This window comes from Mirounga angustirostris, unplaced genomic scaffold, assembly GCF_029215605.1.
Source record: "Mirounga angustirostris isolate CCGP_5_RB_7025 unplaced genomic scaffold, mMirAng1.0.hap1 SCAF_5, whole genome shotgun sequence".
Lineage (NCBI taxonomy): Eukaryota > Metazoa > Chordata > Mammalia > Carnivora > Phocidae > Mirounga > Mirounga angustirostris.
In genome coordinates, this window is record NW_026991713.1 from 55,617,722 (window position 1) to 55,645,253 (window position 27,532).

Below are 27,532 nucleotides of genomic sequence, written 5' to 3' on the forward strand. Positions count from 1 at the left end.
TCAGAGTAATTTAGGTCAATTATGATCAAGGATTCATGTCAACAGGATAGCCTCCAGTATCTGAGTTTAATGATCCCCTCCCTTAGTACGGTAGTGAAAACAACATTGGATAAGAGGTCAGGAGAATTGGATGCTTTTTTCAAATTCACCACTTAACTATCAACTCTTAGTCTCTCTGGGCAATAGTGTTATCATCTGATCATTGAAATATTTGCACAATCGAATTATTTTGATGAACAATGAAACATTATATGTAAATAACTATGTAAATATAAAGTGCTAAAATGTAAATGTAAATGTAATGAATTCATTGTGAACTCCCTCCCCACATCATCCCATTACACTTTGTATAGGGTTGCATGAACTTTTCTTCAGTAAGACATTGTAAGAGATAATGAGCCCTGGGTATTATATAAGACTAATGAATCACTGACCTCCATCTCTGAAACTCGTAATACATTATATGTTAATTGAATTTAAATTAAATAAATATATAAAAGTTTACAAGAGACCAAAAAAATAAGAGATAAGGCTGAAAAGCAAAGTAGTTTGGTATTAAAATATAAAAGCAAAGGTATTAGAAAAAAAGAAAAAAAGCATGCTCCCATCCACATGCATTAATATAAAACAAAGCACTTTTTGGAAAAATTATTTCCTGGATAGTATTCAGATTCTTTTAGAGCATATAAATACATGTATGATTTAACATTTTATGACAATAGTGCATACTTTTTCATTTATTTATAATAAGTAGCCTTATTTTTTCCAATGGAACAAAAATTAAGTTTATTTCCATTTTACTAATACTAGAATTTTATAAAACCAACATTTTACCTCAGTATGTTCAGGTTCATATACCATAAAGGCAGCTCTTTCAAAAGTTGAAAGTGTCATTACACATTTCGTGGGCAATCAGTACTTGTCTTTTTATAACTGAGGTATAGGAATATTTTAGGACAACAAAAATCATCTCATAATTAAGATGAAAAATTATCTAAGATTAAGATGGAAGTTATGATGGAGATAAAAAATTATTTTCTTCTTTGCTATTTGAATGTTATGTCTTCTGTTTTCTTCTCCTCCTGAACTGGCATAGCCAAGTCAAAACTGATGGCTTCTGTCGATGCATTAAGAACACTTGTAAAATAATAATAGTAATAATAATAATACTTGTCTTCAGAGCTGGGTTTGGTTTAAAAAATACATTCTAATACTAAAGACTGACAGTTTTTTATTAGCAATGCAATATAGACCCTTTGCTTATTAAAAAAACACAAACATATGTTTACAAAACACATATTATTCTATCTCCGTCGACCTGGGATTACAGAATTCTACTTCAAAGAAAAAGAAAGGTCATCCTTTGGACAGAATGGGATTTTCTCTTTTACTATGAAATTGGAGAAAGACTTGGAGATCCTGTAGATCAGAGATTTAATTTCACTCATGAGGAATTTTTCTAGCTGTTAGCCCTGAGAACACATGTCTCTTGGATCACATGTTGAGTGCCCTTTAGATTCTATTACAGGTTTTCTTAAGTGAACAGAAACTTAAACTGAATATAAAGAAAAACTATTCAAAAAATGTCTTAAGTGAATTTAGGAAATGTATTTTAAAATAATTTTCAGTAGTTTTACAAGAAAAAAATGAAAAAAAATTATATTTATATTTTTAAAAGAAAGACATACAACTAGTAAATATTTAATTCTTTCTATTTCCTGAATGGAAAATATATGGTATCTATGAGTATCTCTGGCATACACACACTAGTTTGTATACCTTTTTATAATGTAAAATAATTGGTTAAAAATTATTCTTTTTGATTTAATGTTTTCTGAAAGACTATTCCTGAGTTTCAAAAATAAAATATTGCAAAAAAAGTTTAGAAATGTGGACCTGTCATTCTAAGTGACACCTAGAATCATGGACCACTAACAACCAGGTGGTGGTAAGTAGAGACAAAGAATAGTGGAGGTCAAAGCAGCAGCAAGGAGAAGAAAGGAAGAAATCCTTATCCCCCCCTCCCATCCCCGGTTCTTAACTTCCTGTTCCTTCTTTACCCAAATCACAGCAGCATGCAACTATAGCCATTCGAACAGACAAAAATCTAAGTGACTCAGAGCATTCTCTGCATGGTAGTCTACCCAATGGGTACGTCATAATCCGTTCAAATTATTTTTTATTGTCTGGCATTTATGTTTTACACAGGTCTTTAAGGATATCTCTGAGTATTTCTATAGGATTTAATAATAGAGGTAAACTAAGTTAGCAAGTATATAAAGTTGAAGAATTTTATGCCAAATTGCTTGTCAGGATCATTATACTTCTACTAGTAGCTCATAAGCAACACCTTGTTTTATGCAAGTAACTATTGCCAACACTGACTGTCAAATTAAAACACATGCACATTTTCTAATTTTAGAAAAAAAAGCTTTCATTTTCTAGAAAGAAAATAACCTATTGTTTTCTCTGATTATAAAAATTTATACATGCTTCTTTTAACAAAAATTAAACAATCAAAATACTAAAAAAAAAAAAAAAAAAACCCCAAAGCCCCCAGATCTCTCTACCCAGAGATATTTATGATTAACTTTTTGGAGGATCTCCTTTGAAACTTTATCTACCTATCTATCTACTATGCCAACATGTACACAAAAATTCTGTAAATGTGATCATGCCATCATGCTGTTTCATAACAAAATTTTTCACTCCACAATAGAGTATGTACATTTTTTCATGCCATTAAATATATATATTTGCAAATATATATATAAATATATATATATACACTCACAGAATATTTAATGGGTGTAAAATAATTAATTTTTTTGTAGTCCCATACTTTATTTAACAATTTATCTATTAAGGAAATCTAAATTTGGTTATTTCCAATCTCTATTATAAACAATGTTGTGATGAATACCCTTGTGCTTATACTTTTCCCACTTTTTACATATTTGTGCCATGATCCCTTTGAGAAAATATATTTTAGTGGGCTCCCTGGGTCTAATGGCATGTACATTCTAAAGTTATTCTCCAGTGCTCACTTCGGCAGCACATATACTAAAGTTATTCTCCAAACCACAATTAATGTGTGCTTCCCTTAGACCATCTGACTTGCAAAAATATCTAATGTCATTGGTAGCGAGATGAACGAATTTGATTTTTTTTAATGTTGAGTATCAAATGTGTCAACATTTTAAAAAGCTGCCTATAATAACAAACCAATATTTTCCAAGTGGCCAATGCATGATATATGATCAAACATCAGAAATTTTCCATTTGAAGTGCAAGGTAGGATAATGAACTTAAAAGGACAATTTGAAAAGTTCATTGGTATGGCTTCAGATTCCACATTGCAACTAACTTTTAAGAAGCTACCACTTCTGCCCATTTCTTGATTGGATCACTTGTTCTTTGGGTGTTGAGTTTGGTAAGTTCTTTATAGATTTTGGATACTAGCCCTTTTTCTGATACGTCATTTGCAAATATCTTCTCCCATTCTGTCGGTTGTCTTTTGGTTTTGTTGACTGTTTCTTTTGCTGTGCAAAAGCTTTTTTCTTGATGAGGTCCCAATAGTTCATTTTTGCCCCTGCTTCCCTTGCCTTTGGTGATGATTCTAGGAAGAAGCTGCTGCGGCTGAGGTCGAAGAGGTTGCTGCCTGTGTTCTCCTTTAGGATTTTGATGGACTCCTGTCTCACATTTAGGTCTTTCAACCATTTTGAGGCTATTTTTGTGTGTGGTGTAAGGAAATGGTCCAGTTTCATTCTTCTGCATGTGGCTGTCCAATTTTCCCAACATCATTTGTTGAAAAGACTTTTTTCCATTGGACATTCTTTCCTGCTTTGTCGAAGACTAGTTGATCATAGAGTTGAGGGTCCATTTCTGGGCTCTCTATTCTGTTCCATTGATCTATGTGTCTGTTTTTGTGCCAGTACCATACTGTCTTGATGATGACAGCTTTGTAATAGAGCTTGAACAGACACATGAAAAAGTGCTCAACATCATTCGGCATCAGGGAAATCCAAATCAAAACCTCAATGAGATACCACCTCACACCAGTCAGAATGGCTAAAATTAACAAGTCAGGAAACGACAGATGTTGGCAGGGATGCGGAGAAAGGGGAACCCTCCTACACTGTTGGTGGGAATGCAAGCGGGTGCAGCCACTCTGGAAAACAGTATGGAGGTTCTTCAAAAAGTTGAAAATAGAGCTACCCCACGATCCAGCAATTGTACTACTGGGTATTTACCCCAAAGATACAAATGTAGGGATCCAAAGGGGTATGTGCACCCTGATGTTTACAGCAGCAATGTCCATAATAGCCAAACTGTGGAAAGAGCCAAGATGTCCATCGACAGATGAATGGATAAAGAAGAGGTGGTATATGTATACAATGGAATATTATGCAGCCATCAAAAAGAATGAAATCTTGCCATTTGCAACATCATGGATGGAACTGGAGGGTATTATGCTGAGTGAAATAAGTCAATCAGAGAAAGACATGTATCATATGGCCTCACTGATATGAGGAATTCTTAATCTCAGGAAACAAACTGAGGGTTGTTGGAGTGGTGGGGGGTGGGAGGGATGGGGTGGCTGGGTGATAGACATTGGGGAAGGTATGTGCTATGGTGAGCGCTGTGAATTGTGTAAGACTGTTGAATCACAGACCTGTACCTCTGAAACAAATAATACATTATATGTTTTAAAAAAAAAAAAAAGAAGAAGAAGAAGAAGAAGATAGCAGGAAGGGAAAAATGAAGGGGGGGAAATTGGAGGGGGAGATGAACCATGGGAGACTATGGACTCTGGGAAAGAAACTGAGGGTTCTAGAGGGGAGGGAGGTGGGGGGATGGGTTAGCCTGGTGATGGGTATTAAAGAGGGCATGTCCTGCATGGAGCACTGGGTGTTATATGCCAACAATGAATCATGGAACACTACATCAAAAACTAATGATGTAATGTATGGTGATTAACATAACATAATAAAAAAAAAGCTACCACTTGTCAACTGTTGGCATAATATCAAAGAAAACATCCACAATTACATGAAAGAGATCTTAAAATACTCCTCCTTTTTCTCACTACATATCTGAGTGGGGCTAATTATTTTTATATATTTTTATATATCAAAACAATAGATTGCAACCATTTGAAAGCAGAAGCAAATATGAGGATCCAGTTGTTTTCTATTAAGCCAGGTATTAAAGAAATTTGCAAAATTGTAAAACAATGTTGCTCTTCCCCTAAACATTTTATTCTGGAAAAGTACTTTTCATAAAAATAAGTAGGGGTCTATATTAACAGATGGCAGATTTATTATTGTTTAAAATAAATTAACAAAAATATATTTTATTTTCTTAGTTTTAATTTACAATATGGCATATATTAATAGATAAAACCCCTATAAGTAAAAGTTCTGGGGCCCCCAATTTTTAAGAATGTAATGGGACTCTGAGACTACAGTATTTGCCAATACCTGACTTAATCAACAGAAAATTATTCAAAGGTGCAGACCCTTTAAGAATCTGATAATCTTTGAAGAGTCTGACAGACAACACCCAGCATTCCATTCCAAGGATGTCCAGTAATCTCTTTCTTCCATTTCCAAATCTTGGATAATTTTTCCTGACATTATTTACTATGTATAGAGATCAGATTTTTATTATTTAAATTCAGTACTTAAGGGAAGATTTAAAATGTGTGTTGGAGCTCAGCCTGTAAAAAAAAAACAAAAACAGCATTTACCTATGACTACATAGGCAGAGTGAGAATTCTGCTATAAGCTTTTTTTTAATACAATAAACTACAGAATCACACACACACACACACACACACACAAAACAGCAAACTTTTTTTTCTCCCCCTAGGAAGTTCCAAGTACAAAAGCAGTAGGTTATCAATTATGATGTTCTTAGAACAAGGCATGAATAAGAATTGCCAGGGGGGCCAATGAAGGCACAAAATGTATCCATGATAGACTTTTTGAAGGAAATAATCAGGAGGGAGAAAAAAACCCCCACAATTCCCCATCCCCCTTGACAAATGCAGGACATCTGGTCACTTTAAGGAAGCATATGGATACCAAACATTAGCTGAGAGTTCCTTCTGTTGTTCTTACAGAAACTCTAGAACTCAAGAGACTACCATTTCTTTTTTTTTTTTCTAAGATTTTATTTATTTATTCATGATAGACAGAGAGAGAGAGAGAGAGAAACAGAGGGAGAAGCAGGCTCCCAAGGAGCAGGGAGCCTGATGCAGGACTCGATCCCAGGACCCTAGGATCATGACCTGAGCCGAAGGCAGATGCTTAACCATCTGAGCCACCCAGGCGCCCCTACCATTTCTTATTTTAAAACAAACAGGGAAAAAAAGAATATATTTGTACTATAAATTCAGTGGTAGACTGAAGGTACAAATCTGACTTTTAGGGCAAATCTACCATATTTATATCTCTAAAGTTTGGATTTCATGACAGGTTTGTGTCCCACGTTCTTAGGGTATGGATCCCCATAGACATATATATTAGGGCATCTGAAAACAAAGGGGACTAATGCTTACTCTTTAAGGATAACCAGTATTCTACACTCCACAAGAGAACATGTAATAGAGCAAGAGCCGGCCATTTAGAAATTAAAATCAAACCTGAAGTTGAACAATCTTTTGTAGAATTTATAGTCAAGTGAAGTCTACATACAATTAAAGCAAGTGAAAAATTATTTATTTGACACATAGTTTGGGTAAAACTTTTGGAGTCATTGAATAATTAAGGCATGTTCACCCTACGTACAAGTAACAAACCTCTTGAAAAGACACGTCTGCAGAATCAATAGAGACCTCAGGGGATGTTTAGGATTCTTTCAGTTCCCTCTCCACTGATTGAGTCAAAAGGTGCCTTCAGGGGAAATAGTTCAAGACAGGAAAATAACTAAAAATGTTATTTTATTCAAGAAAGCCATCTCTGTCTTGTCTTCTTTACTAAATGTCTTTACCTTTAAAACAATCTCCCCCCGTTTGTTTTTTACACATACCTTGAATTATAAATAGTGGCCTAATTTTAATTTGTCACAGCTGAGGTGGCCAGCACAGATAAATAAATCCTGTCTGAGGATATCTGAAAAAAAACCAAATGCAGGTTGGCCAGAGGGATGAAAAAAAATTTCAATTTGGTGGGTGTTTTCTCAGGTGCTAACTGTTAAATGGAAAGCTCTCTCCCCCTCTCCCTCCCTGTCCACCTCTCTGTGTCTCTCCCCTTCCCCCACCTCCCTGTCTTTGTGTCTTTCTCTCTCCTCTCTGTTTCTGTCTCCTCTTCCTCCCTCTCCTCTTTCTCTTTCTCTGTCGTTCTTCTGGTTTATGTAGAATGATAAAGATGAGAAAGGGCCTACAGTTTCTCATAGCCAGTTCTCTCTTGCCCCCTCAAACAGCACTTGCACAGAGAGAATTATGAACCAAGGAGCTGGCAGTCCTGGCCTCACTTATGTGAGCTATTTTAAAATGTGAGAGAAAGGAGAAAAAACCCATTTATAAAAACAGTTCAGCCTGTATGATCCTGAGAGACACACACACACACACACAAACACACATGCGTAAACTTTGGGGAAAATTTTTTAATCTAGTCAATTTAAATGCTGAATTTGGAAATTTATCCTCTAAGTGAAAATTACAGTTCCAGAGAAAAATTTTTAATACATAAATACACACACATACACATACTGCATAGACTTTGGTATTTTTGAGGCAATGTCAATGGACAGACATTCCTTTGATAATTGACAATGGCTGTGTGAAATATCAATTCTCAATGAAAAAAATCCAATAAAATAATTTGAAATGTCATATTAACTTCTTTTTCTATATCCAATTCTGTTTAGTGTGCCCCTCACACCCAGATGAATAATACCCTGCCCATTTTATATCGTTTATGTATTATCTGGTATCTTTTTTTTAATTCTACATAGATTATTTTCTCTAGATATTAGTAAAAACTATACCAAGGTAAATTTTATCAAGTTTCTATATCTCTGGATTCCAGCTAAAAGAGTAAGTGCTAATTTAAAAAGAGACATAAAAAACACTTGTTTGGATTTCACTAAATTAGACACTCTAGTTAAAATGATTCTTTGGGGCGCCTGGGTGGCTCAGTCAGTTAAGCATCTGCCCCAAAGAATCATTTTAACTAGGGTCCTGGGATGGAGCCTGGCATCAGGCTCCCTGCTCAGTGGGGAGTCTGCTTCTACCTCTCCCTCTGCTCCTTCCCACTGCTCATGCTCTCTCTCTCTCTCTCATATAAATAAAAAATCTTTAAAAAAATATATAAAATAACTGATTCTTAAAGGGACTGAATGGACCACCTTGTGTTGTTAGCAGAGGGCTCTTATCAGCAGTTTACTACCTAATGGCCCCACCTCTGGGAGCGCAGTCCCAGGATCTGTACAGGTACTGCCACAGAGGTTGCTGTTCCAAATCTTGGGACCCCAGGGCAATTCCCAGGCCAGATCTCAGACTGGAACAAAGTCATAAATCACCTCCTTGAATGTCCACACTTGAAAATGAGACTTGTCACTTCATTTAACCTACTTTGCAGGGAGATTGTGAGAAACAAAAAAAACAAAAAACAAGTAATTTTGTCAATAGTTCCAAGATCTTCAGAGATAAGTAATATATGGGAGAGATTACAATAATAATTGCTTCCAAACACTTGCTCCCTGCATATTAACAGTATATGTCAAAGTTTTCAGTCAAAGTAAAATAAGAAATGCTTGGAAAACTGAAATCTAATCATTTGAAAGTTAGTAGATCTGAAGCTTTGCTACTAAATAAATATGTCATGGGCATCACCAGGCATTTTTAACCTTTATTTTTTGGACCATAAAAATTTAATCATAATGTTCCTTAAGCTACTTTCTATGGAGGATTTGTTAGGATATGTATATTATATAAAAACACTTTAAGTAAACTAAACAAATACCATCATTTAAATATAAGAACTATCTGAACTGATAATGCAAACCAAGTTTTTATGCATAATTTTTGTAAAGCTGATGGAATTTTTATAACTTTAAATTCACTCACTAGTCCCTGGTTCCATTTGTGAAACCATTTTTCTTTTATCAAGACAGAGTGTTATTAATGATATGATCACCTGCAAATTCTTGAATTTTGAGATGGACTCTAATATTGACTCTTTAAGAAAAGCATATATTTTTTCTTTATAATTTTTCATCTAGGAAAATAAGGAATGCAATATTTACTAGACCACAATGAAGGATGGCTTATTTTAGGCAAAAAGCATATTGTTTGCAAAATAAATACATTACTGATATCCTTAGTGTTGACAAAAAGTAAATAGATGGGTAAGGATTCATTGTCAAAGAAGACCTTTAAAAATTCTAGGGTTAGAAAAGCATCCTTTAAGTGCTTGTGGTAGTTTGAACTCTTTACTCAGCTGTACATGAGGAGGGAGTTTCCTGAGGATTTAGATTATGGTGGGATTTGCCATATGCACGTTAAGTATCCTGGGCATTAGCTGTAAGACTTGGAACAAGAACGCCTTTTGGTGAGTTTGTGAAAACTCCTCTGACCAAATAATTCTTTGGATAACTATATCCTAGAGTCTGTACTCTTTAAGAACTGACATTCAAAATCAGGGATACTCATATGCAATTAATATCTCATATTGTTGAGAAAATAAGAATTTATTTTATTTATTTTAAAAGATTTACATTTAGGAAAGGTCTAGGTATCATTTTCTGATTTTCACTCTCCATTTCTTTTCAATAGCTTGTCAATGTTCCTCTACTGTTTGGTTACTTTATATTTTGTATTGCATAGTCCTTATCAATCTTCACACTTGGAGAGTCCATATACTTCAAGATACAATAAATTTCAGTATACAATGTGGCCAGAATTTAAGTTTTTAATAATTCCTCAATTGAAAATAAAAGGCACAAAATCTCTTTCAAGGTAACCAAGGCAGAATATTTATTAAAGAAGACTGGAGAAGAACAAGCGACCAACAGTGACAGAAGCCTCTTCTTGGCCCCTTAAATCTCTCAGGCTCCTAGATTTTCCAGTCTCTCTATGTCAATACCTAGGCTCCAGGGTTAATAAACTGGGAGGTAGGGTTAGGCTGAATTGATTGCTCAACACTTAATATACACCTTACTGTTGGTAGAGAATATATGGAGGTTGACAGTAAAATAATCAAAATGGCAATTAAATTATCTCCTAGATTCTCACCTAAAATGGTGTGCTACCATTTTGCACTTTCAGCTTCTGGGCAATAATACACTGGGTGAGAAAACTTTCATATAGATTAGTGTTTTCATATGGATTAGTATTTAAAATTATGGAAACAGAGAAACAACCTCCATGCTTCAATATTTCAAAGTAGGGTCTTATATGGCCCAATCACCAATACTGACTTTTGAGTCCCCAGGGAAAATTAAATTTCGCTGTGAGTAAAGACTAAACTAGGTAAGTAGCATGTGTTTTGACAGAGAATATAAAAATATTAAAACAAAAGGTTGTGGAGGCATAATTGAAGAACAGTAAACTCCACACAATTACAGTAGAATATGGTAAGCTTTGGCATATTGGATTCACCCACAAAACTACTGCCACATCAAGATAACAAATATTTCCATCACCACCAAGTTTCCTCTTGCCCTTTATAACTCTTCCCTGCTGTCCCTCACAGGACAACTGCTGATTTACTTTCTGTTAACAGGGATTAATTTTCAATTTATAGAATTTTATATAAATTCAATATAGTATCACTGTTTGCATCTTTCACTCAGAATAATTATTTTGAGATTCATCCATGTTACTGAGTATATTAATAATCTGTTCGGGTGCCTGGGTGGCTCAGTCGTTAAGCGTCTGCCTTCGGCTCAGGTCATGATCCCAGGGTCCTGGGATCGAGTCCCACATCGGGCTCCCTGCTTGGCGGGAAGCCTGCTTCTCCCTCTCCCACTCCCGCTGCTTGTGTTCCTGCTCTCACTATCTCTCTGTCAAATAAATAAATAAAATCTTTAAAAAATAATAATAATAATCTGTTCATTTTTATGGGTGAGTAGTGTTCCATTACATGGATACCCCACAGTTTGTTTAATCATTCCCAAGCTGGACCTCTAGGTTATCTCCAGTGTGTGGCTATTACAAATAAAGCTTCCACGAACATTCATGTGCAAATCTTCATGTGAACATATGTTTCATTCTGTTTTGGCAAATACCTAGGGTGAAATGGCTGAGTCATATGGCAGATGAATGATTAACATTATAAAAAAACAAACTGTCAGACTTTTCCAAAGTAGTTTATCATTCTACATTTTCACCAGAAGTATATATAAAAGTTGCAATTTCTCTAGCACACTTGGTATGGTCAACTATTTTTACTTTTAACCAATCTAATTTAGCAGCAGCTAAAATCTCTGTTCAGTATTTTCAGCCATGTATCTCTTGCTTTCCATGATCTCCTTGAAGTCACATCTGACTTTGCAATCCGGCAACAGTTTATATGAAGATTTGGGGGTTTCCCACCTGTGGATTCATCCTTTTCAGAATCTCTTCCTTAATTCCCACCCTGGAAGCCTCAAACTCTCTCCTCTGAAACCACCAGCTAGTAAGACTGTGGTTTTTTTCCTTGAGTTCCACCAACCTCATATCATAGACTGACCCTTAAGCAAATATGAACATAAATCCCACCCATATTTCAAGGGCTTGAATTCTCACTAGATTCTGCCTGCTTTTGGTTGCTCTGTAGTACCTTCTAATAAGTAAATAATTATGAAGAAAAGTCATTTTATTTGACCATGATGCCCCCCCATCCATTTGATTAGCATTTTCCTTTTCCCTTTCAAGTTTGTTAAAATAAGTTTTAACTATAGTGTACTTATTTTTCTTACCATCTATTACCTACTTCATTTACTACAGAATGGCTTAAATTTTTACCACTATATTAAAACTGTGCATATAAAAGTCATTAAAAGTAATTCCTTACCAGGCTGAAAGGCTTGTTCACTCTAAGTTCACATGAAATTGTTGACCTTGTTTGTTTTTTACTAACTGCATCAACTCCAAATTTCTAATCTCAACCTTCACTTTTAAAGTTTTTATTTTTTAGTATTAATAAAGCTAAATTTTTATTATGTTATTTTTTAAAAGATGGTCCTTTTAAGAACTATATAAGATTTAAGGTTTTGCATTGAGATGTTAATAATCAAAACTGTGTCAAGGAAGCAATAGGTATTAGTCTGTATTTAAAAAGTAGAATTTTTTTTTTAAAGATTTTATTTATTTATTTATTTGAGAGAGAGAAACAGCGTGAGAGGGGAGAGGGTCAGAGGGAGAAGCAGGTTCCCCGCTGACCTGGGAGCCCAATGTGGGACTCGATCCCAGGACTCCGGGACCATGACCGGAGCCAAAGGCAGTCGCTTAACCAACTGAGCCACCCAGGAGCCCAAAAAGTAGAATTTCTGTAAAACTTTCATACATGTGGAAAAATCAGCCTGGGTTGATAAAGGAGTAAAGATAACATTTTCTATGTGTTTCTTCAAATTATAGCCCAATTACCCCTCAAAAACATTTTGTTCTACTCAATTTCCTAACAGTATTTAAAGAGATGCTATTAGAAAATAAAAAACAAAACAACACCACCAACAAAGGAAGTTCCAGCTAAGAGAACATAACTGGGGAGCTGTTCTAAATCTGGCTTCTTCTCTGGAAAAGTAATCCTTCTGCCAATTAGATCCTGGAATTTACAGTGTTTTTATAGGCAAAGTGGCCAAGTTAGCTCAAATGAAAGCTGTAGCCAAATTTACAGGAAAATGTGTCATATAGGCTTTCTAAGTATATATAAGATATAACATGAAGTTGAGCTACAGGTGAGCAAAGAATTTTCTCCAGGCCTCAGGAAACAGATGTATTGTTCTTGGGGGCATTTGGTGAAGAAATAGCTCAGGAATCCATAATGTGAACAATCATCCAATGTCTTCTCAATACCTAGAAGAAGCCCAGACATGTCTCCATAACTTAGAATGATTACAAATTTCACTGCTTTATTTAGTTATCGATACCCTGAAATTGATAAGAAACCCAACTCAAATTTAATTTTTAGATTAAGAAATACTAAAATCACATTTTCCTGCTCCTATTTTCAATGATTTCTAGATTTATCAAAAATAACTTGAAAACTGAACACACTTATATCAATCCCAAATAAAAATCGCTAAAAGGTTCACAACTCAACACATATTTATTGACCACCCATTATGTGCAAATCACTATGCCCAGTCCTGAAAGAGACAGACATATAAAAAGGTTATGTATATTACAATGGGATAAGTGCTACCATAGAGGCAAATACTAAGTATAACGACTAAAAAGAAAGAAAGAATGAACTCTTCCTGAAGGTATTACAGAGGAAAGGTCATTTGATAAGAGTTTCAAGAATGAATGGGAGTTTGCACTTGTACAAAGTTGGAGAGGGCTCTCCCTGGTATTCAAAGAATGCTACTGTACCCAGAGGATGAGATAATGGGTGGAAATAGCCTCAGATGAAGCTATGAAAAGGTAAGTGGGAGGTACTTCAGGTAGAATTATCTATAGCAGAGTAAGAAAAGTAGCGAGACTTCTCAGGGATTGTAGTATTCCAGGTAAAATGTATGAGTCCAAACTAGGACACAAAGGAAGTCCTCAGTACAAGTTCATGGAAGAAAAGAGGGAAGGAGAAAGAAGGCTTACAAAGAAGGGAGGGAGAGGAAGTTAAGTCTTACTCTTTCATTCCTCAGATGAAGAAACTGAGATCCTGAGAAATAAAAGTACCTTATCCAGTCTACAGAAATAGCATGTTAGAACTTCCAGGCGAGAGTGCCTTATATGGTGGAGGGGAGTTTAACTTAGAGCATTAATAAGAAACTTAAAAATAATAGCCTCTGCGGAAATTTTACCATCTTTGCTGACTTATTTAAAATAGTAATTTTAACCTCAAGAAAAGCATGTGTTACTGACTGGAACGTAATGTTACTGGCAATTTCTTTGTACATATTTTCCAAGACTTCATAGAGATTTTTCTTTCCTTAGACCAAAGCTCACATTTGCTGAAATGCTGTTGCAGTACAATATGAGATTCCTCTTCTCATATGTCTACATTTCTATGTATGTCTTGATTATCATCAAACTTTTCAGGGTTATAGTTAAATTTTTCAGGGTTATTGTTAAATTTTTTATCTTTACACAACCTCCATAACTTCCCCAAAGGTAAGATAACTACAAATAACCTGTAAGCTAGTATATTTTTAACAAAGCTAATTGTTTACTTACATTTTCCAGAACACACTATTTATGTCCAAGAAGAACCAAATAGGGATTCATTTCCTCATTCTTTACTCACTTAAATACAAACCCTATTCAAGTTAGACATCTTGAGTTCAATGTGGTCAACTCTTAAAAACAGACATAATGTTTTATAACCATGCCACAGAAAGATTTAGAACCAAATTTTAAAAGTTTAGTTGACTCATCACAACCCATATCAATTATAAAACTGATGCAAAGTTAATATTATCATAATTTCCAGGTTTCCATTTCTGTTAGTACCAACACCATAATTACAGTCTCCTGGACTAAGAGCTTTGACATCATTTTTGATTCTGTCCTCTTTTTGCCATTATGAGCAATTTACTAGCAAGTCCATTTGCAGCCTCTTATATAAAACTGCCTTATCCTCCTAATAATAATCTTTCTCTCATCTATATTCTCTTAATTTTTTTACCTTTTTGTAGCACTTACTAAAGTATAACTTGTATTATAGCTGTAAAAATATCTTTCTACCCTACTGAGAGAAGGGGTAATATCTTCCTCAATTTTCTAAACCCTGCAATGCCTAAGTCCCCACTTATGTGAATATAACTACCAAACACCGTGTTTGGCATATAATAGGCACACAGTAGTCCATTAAAACATGTCTGTCAAATTCTAAAGATTTTAACTATCATTACAAGACAGATCTTCATGAATCACTATTTTCAGTGAGATTTTGTACAAACTCTCCACTGCTTATTCTATCAGGAGTAAACTTCTCTTTCGTTCTTTTAAATTCTGACAATATTTCTTCACTGAACATTTCTAACATATTACCAATTCCCAAACAAATTCTCTGTTCCAGTTGGAATCCCAACTGACTTCTAACCCCACCCTTCCTTAATCCTTATTCTATTAGTTTTTGCCCAGATGGAGAGCCTTTAGCTCCCTTCCAAATTCTGCCCACATTCTAGATTCAGCTTGGGTGCACCTAGTCTAGGATATCTTAAGAGACCATTTTGACCTCCAGTGATTACCTTCTCTTCTAGACTTAATTCCTTTATTTATTAAATGTAGCATTGTTAGATTTAAACGAGACTATGGGTACATGATACCCAGAGAACAGGAGACACTCAATTAATGAGGTGCATGAAAATACAAGAATTGCTACATTAAAGCAATTTATTATAATTACAATAAACATCACTAGTGACTATGAATTTAAGTTCTTTATGAGATAGAATTGCTGAAAAGACAGTGTTATCACAAATTATTCTCCAATAATTGTGATCTACCACTTCACAATTTCCTACAATGACAAACTTATTACTGCCAAACATAGGGAAAGGAAACATTTCCTGAGATAACACCATGCTTACCATCATTCAGAGAACTTCCACACGTTCTTTACTTTGTAATACTTTGCTATTTATTGGAGACCTCTAGTTTGTTAGAAGTCCTTAATCCAACTAAGGAGCCAAGGGTATGAGCTACATAACAAACCACTTCCAAACTAAGTGACTTACAACAGCATTTATTCTCACAAGTCTGCAGATCAACTGTGGTTCTTCCAATCTAGGATGGACTCAGCTGGACTGCTGTGCTCCAGAAATGAAATTTATTCCGTTCATCTCATTCTAGGACCTAAGTTAAAATGGCACGTTCTTCTCATGATTCAACACCTCAGCACCAGAGGTCAGCCAAATCTGGCAGGCACATTTAAAGTATCTGTTTGTGTCCACTAACGTTCTATCAGCCAAAGCATGTCAGACAGCCAAACCTAACATCAATGCAAAATAGATATGTGCTGAACAACAAATCAGACTATCACCAAAATAGTCTAGATTCCTAGACACCGGGGTGGGTAGGTAGAGTGATGATCCATTAAAAACAGAAATGCAAGGAAACAAAAGATGAAGGAAGATAATTTCCAAGGGAATGCTGGAGACAAAAATTAGAGAAAACAAATCTGACTCCAGGGACAGGAGGTAATATAGTCCTTGTGGTTAAGAGCCTAGGTTTTGAAATTGGAGAGCTCCAGGCTTGAATTATGATGCTGCTGCCTACTCTGCCACATACTGCCTCATACCCGGGCACGCAAATTACCTCTTATACTTCAGTTTCCTGATATGTTAAGCAGAAATTAGTAATCACTACTTCATTGGATGATTGTAATATGGAATGGTATCATGTGCATATGGATCACTAAACACAGTTTCTAATATATAATCAATATATATAGCTATTTTTATTTTTTTGGAAATATTTTCCTATTGTTTTGCAACACCCCTATTTTCTGGAAACAGCACTCTCCTAAATCTGTTTCAAACAGGGTAGCTGCTAATTGTACAGTCGGTTAAGTGCCAAACTCTCGATTTCAGCTCAGGTCATGATCTCAGGGTCATGAGACTGAGCCCTGTATGAGGCTCCGTGCTCAGTGGGGAGTCTGCTTGAGGTTCTCTCTCTCCCTTTCCCTAATCCCCTCTCTCTGCCCGTCCCCTCACTCTCTCTCTCTCTCTCTCTAAAATAAATAAATCTTAAAAAAAAAAAAAAAAAAGAGGAGCTGCTAATTGTAGTACCCAGATCCCTGGCCATATTAATTGGTTCAAAGGACACTTGACCTAGATAGAGCCAGCTACAGAAATATGGATTCTGGTTACTTCACTACTAACCTTCTTAAGTTTCCCAGGAGATTATGACCAGCCCCATCCTGAAATGAGGAAGGAGTGAAGACATCTTGTTATGACAAAAAGTATGGGCCCATCATTGTAGAATGGCTACCAGATATAAAAGAAGGTAGGCATGGATCTGAATGCTTTGTGGTGTGGACTTCATTCAAAATATCTTACATCACACCTTCTTTCAACCTTACCTGCTTCTTGGACCTTAACCACTTGCTCTACCTCAGCTTCTGCTGTGGTTGAACAACTCCTTGACAAAGACTTCAAAAGCACTTGTATTTTTGGGCTTCCTCTCCCATACCCCTGCCACTGTGGTGGAAGAAACAAGCCCAGGCAAGCCCACTGGTTTTATAAGGAGGGTGAGAGATACTTTGAGTGCAGCCAGACTACCCTAGCTAAGGCCAGCCTAGTCCTGATGGTCCCAGATAACTCTCAGATGTATGCATCAGTCAAGCTGCAACTGACCAACTCAGGTCCGTAAGAATAAGTGACTTTTGCTATAAAACTCTGAAATTTGAGCTTTTTTTTTTTTTTTTTTGGCTGTAACAGACACATTACTTATCAATCTCTGTCTCTCCTGAATGTTATATGGAGGCACATAAAATAGGGAGAACAGAGAATCTGGTTATCTGTGCCAGTATTTATCACACAGTATCTCTAGCTATTCACTATATATGTAATTTAGAATAGGGCCAACAAAGTATAGCCCTCAAGCCAAACTAGTCTGCGACCTATTTTTGTATGGTCTGTGTGCTAAGAATGGTTTTTACATCTTAAGAGGTCATTAAAAACAAAGAAAGACAAGTATGTGACAGAATTCTGTACATCGTAAAATATTTACTATCCAGCCTGTAGATTTAGATCACAAATTTCTGAAAGAACAGACTATACCACCTCTAGCAGGGACCAAACTTTCTTTACATCCCTAGTCCTTCTAGGCTATATTATCGAAATTCAAACAAGGTTTCCTAAGTCAAGGCCCTACAAAAACAAGAGTCTCTCATTTCAAAACTGGAGAATCTAGGGATGTGATAGGCCAAAGGAACTTAATCAGGGCAATCGTATTCTTATTTTTTAATTTTGATATTTAAATTTAGTAATGCATGTTTTTGAAATCATGAGAAAATACATGTTCATTTTAGAATTTTTTGGAAACTGACGTAAAGAAATAAAGAGGCATAAAGAAATAAAAGATCATGTTTAACTCTAGTAAGTAGAAGCCACCACATTTAACTCCTTAGTATTCTTTCCAACTTCGTTGTGTGGGTAACATTGTCGCTGAGATAATGCTGAATGTTAAATTATGTAAGCTGCGTGTCACACTTACTACTAAAACTTAAACATTATCCAATTCTTTTTAAAAACCTTTATAAATATAATTTTAAATGAGTCTTTAAATTTTATTCTTTATAACAGTAGGGCTATTGAAATGCTCTTATAGGTTTAAAGTATTACATTGTTTCCAGTGTTCTTTTCTTTTAATTTTTAATAATAAAGTTATGAATACTTTTAGAAATAAAGTCTTTCTTGTTATTCCAAATTATAATCCTAGGATAGAGTCTAAGAAGTGTTTTTTATAAGATTAAAGGATATGTGTATTTTAACTACTAATAAATAGTTCATTTTCTTGCCAAAATTGTTCCATGATTTTACACAGCAGTACCATGTCCATCAAACTGTGTGATCTTTGCTAGCTTGAAAGTCAACATTTTCCTTTGAGTTCGTTAATCACATGTATTTTTCCTTTTATAAATAATTTTGATCCTCATTTATCTTTTATCGGTTTTGATTTTTTTATAAATCGATATTCATTACATATTAAAGCAAAACATTTTTATGGTTCCTGCAGGTTTTTCTCCAGTGTATTACTTTTGTTCACATGTTTTTACATACATTCTTAATTTTTTCATATACTCTTAATGCTATTAAAGTAATGGATTTATTCCTTTATCATTTATTATTTGTAGTGTTTTATTATTAATGTAATACAGGCATATTATAGGAAACAGAAAACACAGCAATATAGAGAAAAGAAAATTAATAAATCAGCAATGCTTGTGGTAAAGTATTAAGTGAAAAGATGATATCTCAACCACTAAACCATAAATATGTTTCGTTCATAAACTCCATTGTAAACCCAATTTTAATCCTTTCATAAAATTACATAATATCTGTTCTCTAACCATTTCCTATTGAGGTCATTAAGATTTTTATTACTGTGAACAATGTCTCAGTAAATACTTTGGCCGCAAATCCTAGATCAGAGTTTTCATTGTGTCTTTAGAATAAATTTCTGAAAGCAAAGCTACTGAGTCAAGGGTTATAAACACTTTAGGACTTGCAACTTGCTTTCTAGGATATTATTTTACACATCCACCAGTAATGCATAAGAACATGTACTCACAAAGCTCACAGAACCTGTAAGGATACAGTTTTGAAAAATTTCTGTTAATTAGTATGTAAAGACGTTCATTTTATATAAATGTGCATTTCTTTAGTTACAATTATCATGGGCATTAAATGTTGTTTTTCAACTCCAAACCCACCTTTCAATACGTGGCTTGGAGGAACTGACTGGGGCGAGGACTCTGCCAGCTCTTCCCCAGGTAGGCCCTGTGACTAGGAGGCCACAGAGGAGACTCGGAGGCTGCAGGAGGAGGATAAAGACCCTCTCTGTTTGTTCCTGTCAGTCCTCCTAGCACTGGCTCTTCTCCCTACAGCGGCAATTGATTCCATGTTCTTTCCACAGTCCCAGAGGATGCATTTCATTCAACAGCACCAGCACCAACTGGGCCACACCCTCTTCTCAGAGGTCGGGATCTCTGTTCCCATAGGGTCCTCTTAGATGCTTCCTGGTTGTGAAAACACCAACGTCTTCCCTGGGTTCCTTCTGCTCTCCCGTAGCGGCTCTCTTCCTCACCTCAGAAAGTTCTATTGCACAGCACTACACTTGCCCAGGGATTCAAAGGTCTGCCTAGGGCAAAGGTTCTCAAGCTCCTCTGTATACTACAATCACCTGAGGAGCGTTGCCAACTTCCAAAGCCCGGGCCACACCCCAGACCAGTCAAATCACAATCTCTGGAGAGTGCATACAGGTATGACTACTACTACTATTATTTTGGAGCTCCATAGGTGGTTATAAATGTGCAAACAAGTTTGAGAACCACTAACCTAGGGTGTCGGTTTAAACAAAATGACAGAATAATTGATATTATATATTCTTCTATAAGATTGTCATTGGAGAATAATCACCACTCTCCCTCTCTCTCAAGTTCCTTTTGCTGATAACAAGAGAAACTACTTTCATCTTTTTAATGTGGGGCTACCTACAAATTTATCTTTGTGTCAGGCTTGGACAGAAAATGCATTCCTTGAATTCATTTGGTGCATTCAAGAAAACTCTTCATCCTTCATGGAAAAAAAAAAGGGGGGGCTAACAGGTATTTTGGTTTCCTGGTAGGCAGGTTGGTTTGTTTAGAATGGCTTGTAAGTGGCATTTAAAGGCGCTGAAACAGCTGAAGTGCTCAAGAAAGTGTGAAATTCTTTTCTGCTTTTGTAAACAGGAGAGAAAAATATCATGGGCATCTGACGCTTTCCACTCAATGCCCTGCAATCAGCTAAAGGGAAGGCAGAGCTAACCATTGCAAAGTGGTCTGTGAGCTGACAGAAAGATGTGGTAAACACAGCAGAATGCTCACTGGAAGAGGGTAAAATAAAACGCAAATTTGTGTTTGAATTACCTGGCAAAGGCTAATTTCTGTCCAGAAGAAGGTCTGAATGTTTGGAAAACAAGAAATCAGAATTTAAAGTGGCTTGATTTGATTTTTTGTACTTCACATTACTCCAAAAAAAAAAAAAGAAGAATGCATGCCAATGGAAGGAAGGGAGATACAGCAAAAGGGCAAACCGTAGCCTTCTTCCATGTAAATGAGTTATTCTACTTAATGAGTACTGCTCCTACAAGTAATTAGCTGAATATGGAATCTGAATGAATGAATAATGCTAAATAAAATAAGAATTGACCCCAGTCCACAGCTGTTTATTGAAGTGAACCCAGTATGAACCTCTCTGTGGCTGTGGTCTCACATGCAAAGTCAAATGAGTCACTGGTTCAGCTCAGCTAATTCAAACCAAAAATGCAATGCTTGTCTCAATTATCAGAATGTTTCAGGAGAAAATTATTTTTCTGGTGTTTTCCACTTCATTTGCATGTATAGCTTAAGATAATATATTCACAGACACATCTCTTTTCTTTATATATTTCCCATAATTTTCACACAGAGTAAATATTTGAGGAAAAAAATTACTCATAGCTTATCTACACTTTATTATTTGTCATTTCTTTGCATTAAAAAGAAAATGCTGCCTGAAATGTATTTTCAGGTTTTTATTTTCAATATTAGTGGTACACTCAATTCATTCGTTCAAAATCATTTACTAAATTCTTACTATGACTTAGGCATCTGAACTGCTTTCAAGTGTAACAAATGAATAAGGTATGGATATGGTGAAGTGATTTATCGATATAGCTAACTTATGATTGTTCTCCCTATTTTTTTTCCTTCTCCCACTTTGTGGGGAGTAGCGAATCCATGATATTTCCTTGCCTTGGGGATTGTGTTGGTCTCGGGTAAAATAGTAGCTGCTTCTTTCCCAACTGGAAACGGTACCAATTCTACGGGTTGTAATCCCTAACGGGGGTACAGATATATGGTGCATATATCAGTAAGGTCCAATTAGGAGACAGAAACCACACAGTAATTTGAACAAGGGCATTTTAACATAAAGAATTATTAACTGTAACAATGGAATAAACTATAAACGACAACTCTGAGGCAGGAGTCAGCAAGCTTTGTCTTCAAAAGGGCCAGACTAAATATTTTAGGTTTGCAAACCATAAAGTCTCTGTCGGAACGTTCGACCCTGCCATTGCAGCATCAAAGCAACCAGAGACAAAATATAAATGCATAAGCGTGGGAGTGTTCTGATAAATCTTTATTTACAAAAACCAACCGCAGGTCAAATTTCTGTTCTAAAGAATACCCTAGCGCTGAGGGAGAGACCCCAAGGAAGGAAGAAGGGAGGAAAGGGGGCTGACGTCCTGAGGCTGGTATTCAGACCTCTTGCAGAGGTGTACTTGGGGTGCACTGGATGGTGAAGTTCATTCACTGCATTGCCCTGCCACAGTGAGGTCACAGTCATTAGGCAAGCGGAAGCAGCTGCCCATAGGGGCGCTGGGAACCTGCTTACTGGCTGGGTGGTGGGCAGCCTGGGGCACATAGGGTCCACATCAACAGGGTCACAGTGTGTGAGATCGTCGTCAGCTGAAACTGAGGCCCTGAGTTTACTGGGAGATTGCGCGCGCCTGGTGCAATGATGGCACAGTGCCTCCAACCCTAATGCAGAAGGAGCAGAGCAAAGAAACTGGCCGCACAAAGGAACCAGAAAAACAAACGCTTTCCTCCTGTAATGTCTCTCCAGCGCCCTCTACTGACGAGTTTAGCATCATGCTTGCTACAAAGCCGGTGATGAATGCTTAGATTGGGAGCTGAGAGGTGATAAATGGATCATTCATTGTCACAGTGCATAAAATTCTTAATAATACCAAACAAATCCTACCACGGAACCGGTATGCATCTAAGGGCATAATTTCAGGTGGACTTTCTACAATTGTACAAATTTTGTTCTTTCTGCCAAACGTTTGTTTCCAAACTTCCTCGATGTAAATAAAGTTGGATCTACGCTTTAATTAAGTTGAAACACTTATAGAATGGGATTCTGTTTCACAAACATATCTATTTTCGTTTTAAAAAATAAACACATTTCAGTAGACTGTGCAAGACTTTGGGAAAACACCAAGGCAAAATCTCATTCTGGAATCAGGGTGCTGGGATACCTGCTTCCAGTTCCAATATATGGCCTCTGCATACCTTCCTTTTCCTTTTCATGATTTCCCCCACAAACATGACTAATAGGAGTACTGCCCTAGCAGGTGCAATATGTACACCTTTTTTCTCTCCATTTAGCCCCATATTCACAATACCAAACTAGGTAAACTGAGCTCCCTCTATGAATAAACCCATATTGAGAGTCAGATCAGAACCCTGAGAAACAAAGATCCAAGTTACCCATACATAGAATAACAGTAGCAAATACTATAGGAGGGCATGTTTTCTATGTGCTGGGCACTATCCTGACGTATTTACATACACTGACTCATTTAATCCTCATAGCATTCCTATAAAGAAGATGTAGTTATTATCCCCATTTAACAGAGGCAGTAACTGAGGCACAGAGAGGTTAGGTGACTTTCCCAAAGTAAGTGGCAGAGAGGCATGAAATTGAAGCATCTAAACTTTAACAATCTTCACAGATGATTCATTTTTTCAGCTTTAATTGACAAAAGTATAATTGACAAAATTGTATAAACTGTATTAGGCTTCACAGATGACTCTGAGATGCAAATAGGATTAAAAGCCAATTGTAAAGAAATATGTTTATTTGAGCCATACATTTAATTTTATTCCATGACCTTATATTCAGTTCTACCAATATTGTAGAGTTAATTGATTTTTTTAGTTCTACAAAATCATGCAGATGAAAAAAAAAATGACCATTTGAGATTTCACAAAAATCTTGCCTTTAGTAACCATTTTGCTTCTAGGTTAAAAATAAAAATGTCTGTGATGATTTCCTTCTTATGTTTGGTATCCCCGTAGGTCCTCAGGGCTCTTTAGCTGGGTGTTGCTATTACATGAGTTGCCTGAAGCAGAATATCTAGGGAGGAGTTAGGGCTGAAGTTGCTGTGGGCTTTCTCTCAGCCAATGTCAATCAACAGCAGTATTCCAAGAGCCATAAGAGGTGCCCCAGGATACTGCATCAAACATATATATTTATTATTATGCATGCAAAAAAAATATTTCAGATAATTCTGATTTATCCCAAGAGCAAAAGTCCTGCAATATTCCACTATTCAACTCCAAAAATGAATAATAATTGTTCCATTGTTAATCAGTGGTTGATCTTTTAAAACAGTAACTCAATATGATCTTGCCTCAGATGTATTTCAATAATGACAGCGATTTTCTACTTCTCAGCCAAATCATAAGAAATATATAACTAGCAGAGACTGAATATTTTAGAATGCCTAGTTAAAGGTGTTATGAGTTGAAGGAAGAATATATATGCTTCAGAAGGAAATTTGGAATGGTTTTACTTTTCAAAGATGTATTTTTTTCCATACTCATAAGCATAGAGAACAGACTGGTGGTTGTCAAAATGGAGGGGATGGTGGAAGGGGCAAAATAGGTGAAGGAGATCAAGAGGTCCAAATTCCAGTTATAAAATAAATAAGCCACAGGGATGAAAAGTACAGCATAGGGGATATAGTCAATTATACTGTAATAACTTTGAGTGGTGACAGATAGTAACTACATTTCTTCTGGTAAGCATTTTGTATGTATATAATTGTCAAATTGCTATGTTCTACACCTGAAACTAATATTATATGTCAACTATACTTCAATTAAAAATAAATAAATAAAAGCAAAAAAATGATGTATTTTTCTCTAAAAGAGCTATTCAGGACAAAATAATCACAGACTGATTTTTTAAATGTGAACATTTTATCCTCAATTATTTATCAGATGGTATTTGCACACAACCTCAGATCAAGCCACAAGAAAGGAAGCCCAACGTGGTCACCATTGTGTTCATGTCTACAACTTCTGACACCTAGCCCAGAAGGGGACAAATATAAAATTGCGATAGAAACTGTGATCAAACTGCAAAATGAACAAAAGTCAATATGACCATACTAGAAAACCATCCATAAGTTATTAAGTGGTCAAAAAAAAATCCTGTTTTTATGGAATCTGTAATAAATCAAATAAATAATCATGAAGTGCTAATCAAAGAGAGGTGTGAGGGGGAATGACATTAGTAACATGGCCAAATAGGAGGTCCCCTGTTTCATCCATAGTTAGCAACGATAATTTGGCAGCCACCCACAGACAAAAGTGCCTTTGTGGAAGTTACAGAATCCAGGTAGGAGACTGTGAAACCCCGGTGAGGCCCGAGAACAAGGACGGCCATTTTGAGAAGGCAGTCCTGTGCCCAGTAGTAGGAAGGCTCACCAACTGTGGTCCTGGCCACAGACCCAGGAAGAGTCGTGTCCCCCTCTGGAGTTAGTACAGCTCTGTTTCACCTAAGTCCTGCTTCCAGCACCATGCACCTGTGCCCAGAGACCACAGTCCCCGCTGTGGACCTGGAAGCAGCATGTGACCCAGCTCCAGCCCCTCTCAGCTGCCAGTCCTCCCTGACCAGGGGCTCAGAGGGAGGCATGCCCATTATGTCCCTGAGACAAATTCACTGACATTGATCCACCTGCCGATCCTGAAGCAACCTCATAACTGGATTCCACCCTTCAAAGCCACGGTCTGGAAGCAGTCCTGCCTGCCCTGGGACCTGCAGGAAGACATTGCCCATCAGTGCTCTCAGGAGTAGGCTCACCAACTGATCTAACTGCAGACACCGCAGCGGCCCTGTGACACAGTTCCAGCCCCACTCGGTTGCAGTCTGAGGCCAAGCATGTCCACCCAAAGACCCGTCCACTGGCCTGTCAGGTGCCCTCCCACAAACCCACAGGGAGACATGCCCATCTGCACACCTGGATGTACACAGACGCCTCCAATGTAATCTCCTCAAAAACTTTCATGTCCTATAATCTTAATCACAAGACTCCACCCGGCCTCCCACTGAGAAGCCTGAAAAAGCTCATTCACCTTGCTTCTCACTGTCATATCCAGGCGGACACCAAATCTAAGTTATGCCCCAGAAATGACTCTTAAAAATGTATTCTTTAGGCTACTCCAGTCACGAGGGATGGACGACAGCTAGGTCGTGGCGAGAGGCCTGCAGCATTTGCCTATCGTAGCAATGAGTTTACCCCCCTTAATCCAAAACCTCTCCTCAACGGACTAACAGGAAAGCCAGTAATGGGGAAACTTCCGTGGGGAATGGAGTACAAAGGCTACCTAGTACTTGTAGATGGCTATATTAACATGCAGCTCGAAAACACAGAAGAATACATAGATGGAGCACTGTCTGGACATTTGAGTGAGGTTTTAATAAGGTGTAATAATATCCTTTATATCAGGGGTATTGAACAAGAGGGGAAATGAGAGAATAGCATCTTTTGTGGTGAATTTTATGTATATACTTTTAGGCAATAAACATGTTTTTTTCAACTTGAAAAAAATGTATTCTTTTTCCATCTTTGTTGCCACTGCTTTTCAATGCAATTTTGCATCATAACTCTCCAGAACTGTTGCAAAAGTCTCCTGATTTGGGGGGCACCTGGGTGGCTCAATTGGTTAAGCGTCTGCTTTCAGCTCAGGTCATGATCTCAGGGTCCTGGGAGTCTCCTTCTCCCTCTCCCTCTGCCCCTCCTCCCTGCTCATGCGCGCTCTCTCTCTCAAATAGATAAAATCGTTTTTTAAAAAAGTCTCCTGATTTTTTTTCTACTTACATTTCCTACATTGCTTCTAGAGAATCTTCATTAAAATTATTTTCTTTGGATTTAGAAAATAAAGGTGATTATTGCACTTCAACTTTGAAAACCCCAGAACTCTTATTTCTAGTTGGTCATTGCATGAAGATTCCAACTTTTTGGTTTGGCAAACAAAACTCTTAACAATCCAGTCCACTTTACCTTCCAAATCATCTCTTCCTCCTCCGTCTGCTGCCCCACTGATCTTTTCTGGGGTCTTGGACACACCAGATCCTTCCATAATGCTCCCCGTACCTAAGTACCCCTCCCCTCCTGGAACATTTCCTCCCACCCCATTCTTTTTAATTTAATAAACTCCAACTCATCCCTCAATATTATTCTTAGTATTATCTTATAAATCTTATAAGGTGAGGTCCTCAGTGAAACTTCTCTGGTACTTTTGAAAGACTGTATTGATCTCTCTGCTCCCACAGTCCTTTTTCTCATATCTCTGTAATATGATTACACCATGATATTACAATTTATCTGTTTCTATCTTCTATCCAAAATAGACTGTGAGCTCCTCAAGAGCAGAGGTGCCAGTGTATTCATTTTTAAAGTACGTCTCCTAACCTTCACCTGCAACCACAAAATGTTTCTTCTAAGTGTTGTACACATTTCTCAAGTGACTGACTTGATGTATTGGAAACTACCAGAGTCTCCAAAGATATCACTTTCTAAACCACTTATACTTATTCAGAGTCCAATTATTTAGCCAGTGGTGGACTGTGCATTTTAGTAGGTACCCATTTAATTCTCTTATAAGATGGATTCTCTCCTTAAGTTCTGTTTATTTCTTTCATTATTCTCCATTCTGTCTTTTGCCAGCCTTTCACAATCCATTTCTAAGCTTCTTGGAGCATTTGTTGTTCCATTTCTGAGGGATTTAGATCCACCCATTCTGCTTGTGCATGTAATAGGAGAACCAAGAGGAAACAGGATGCAGAAGTACAGATCAGGGATGATGTGCCTGGGTCCCGTTCACCATCTCTACCC

General features: G+C 36.7%; 1 long non-coding RNA gene across 2 annotated transcripts in view; it reads right to left on the reverse strand.

The window, feature by feature from the left end:
* Positions 1-27,532, reverse strand: part of LOC135364416 (uncharacterized) — a 240,121-nt gene that overhangs the window by 180,638 nt on the left and 31,951 nt on the right. The window lies entirely within an intron of this gene.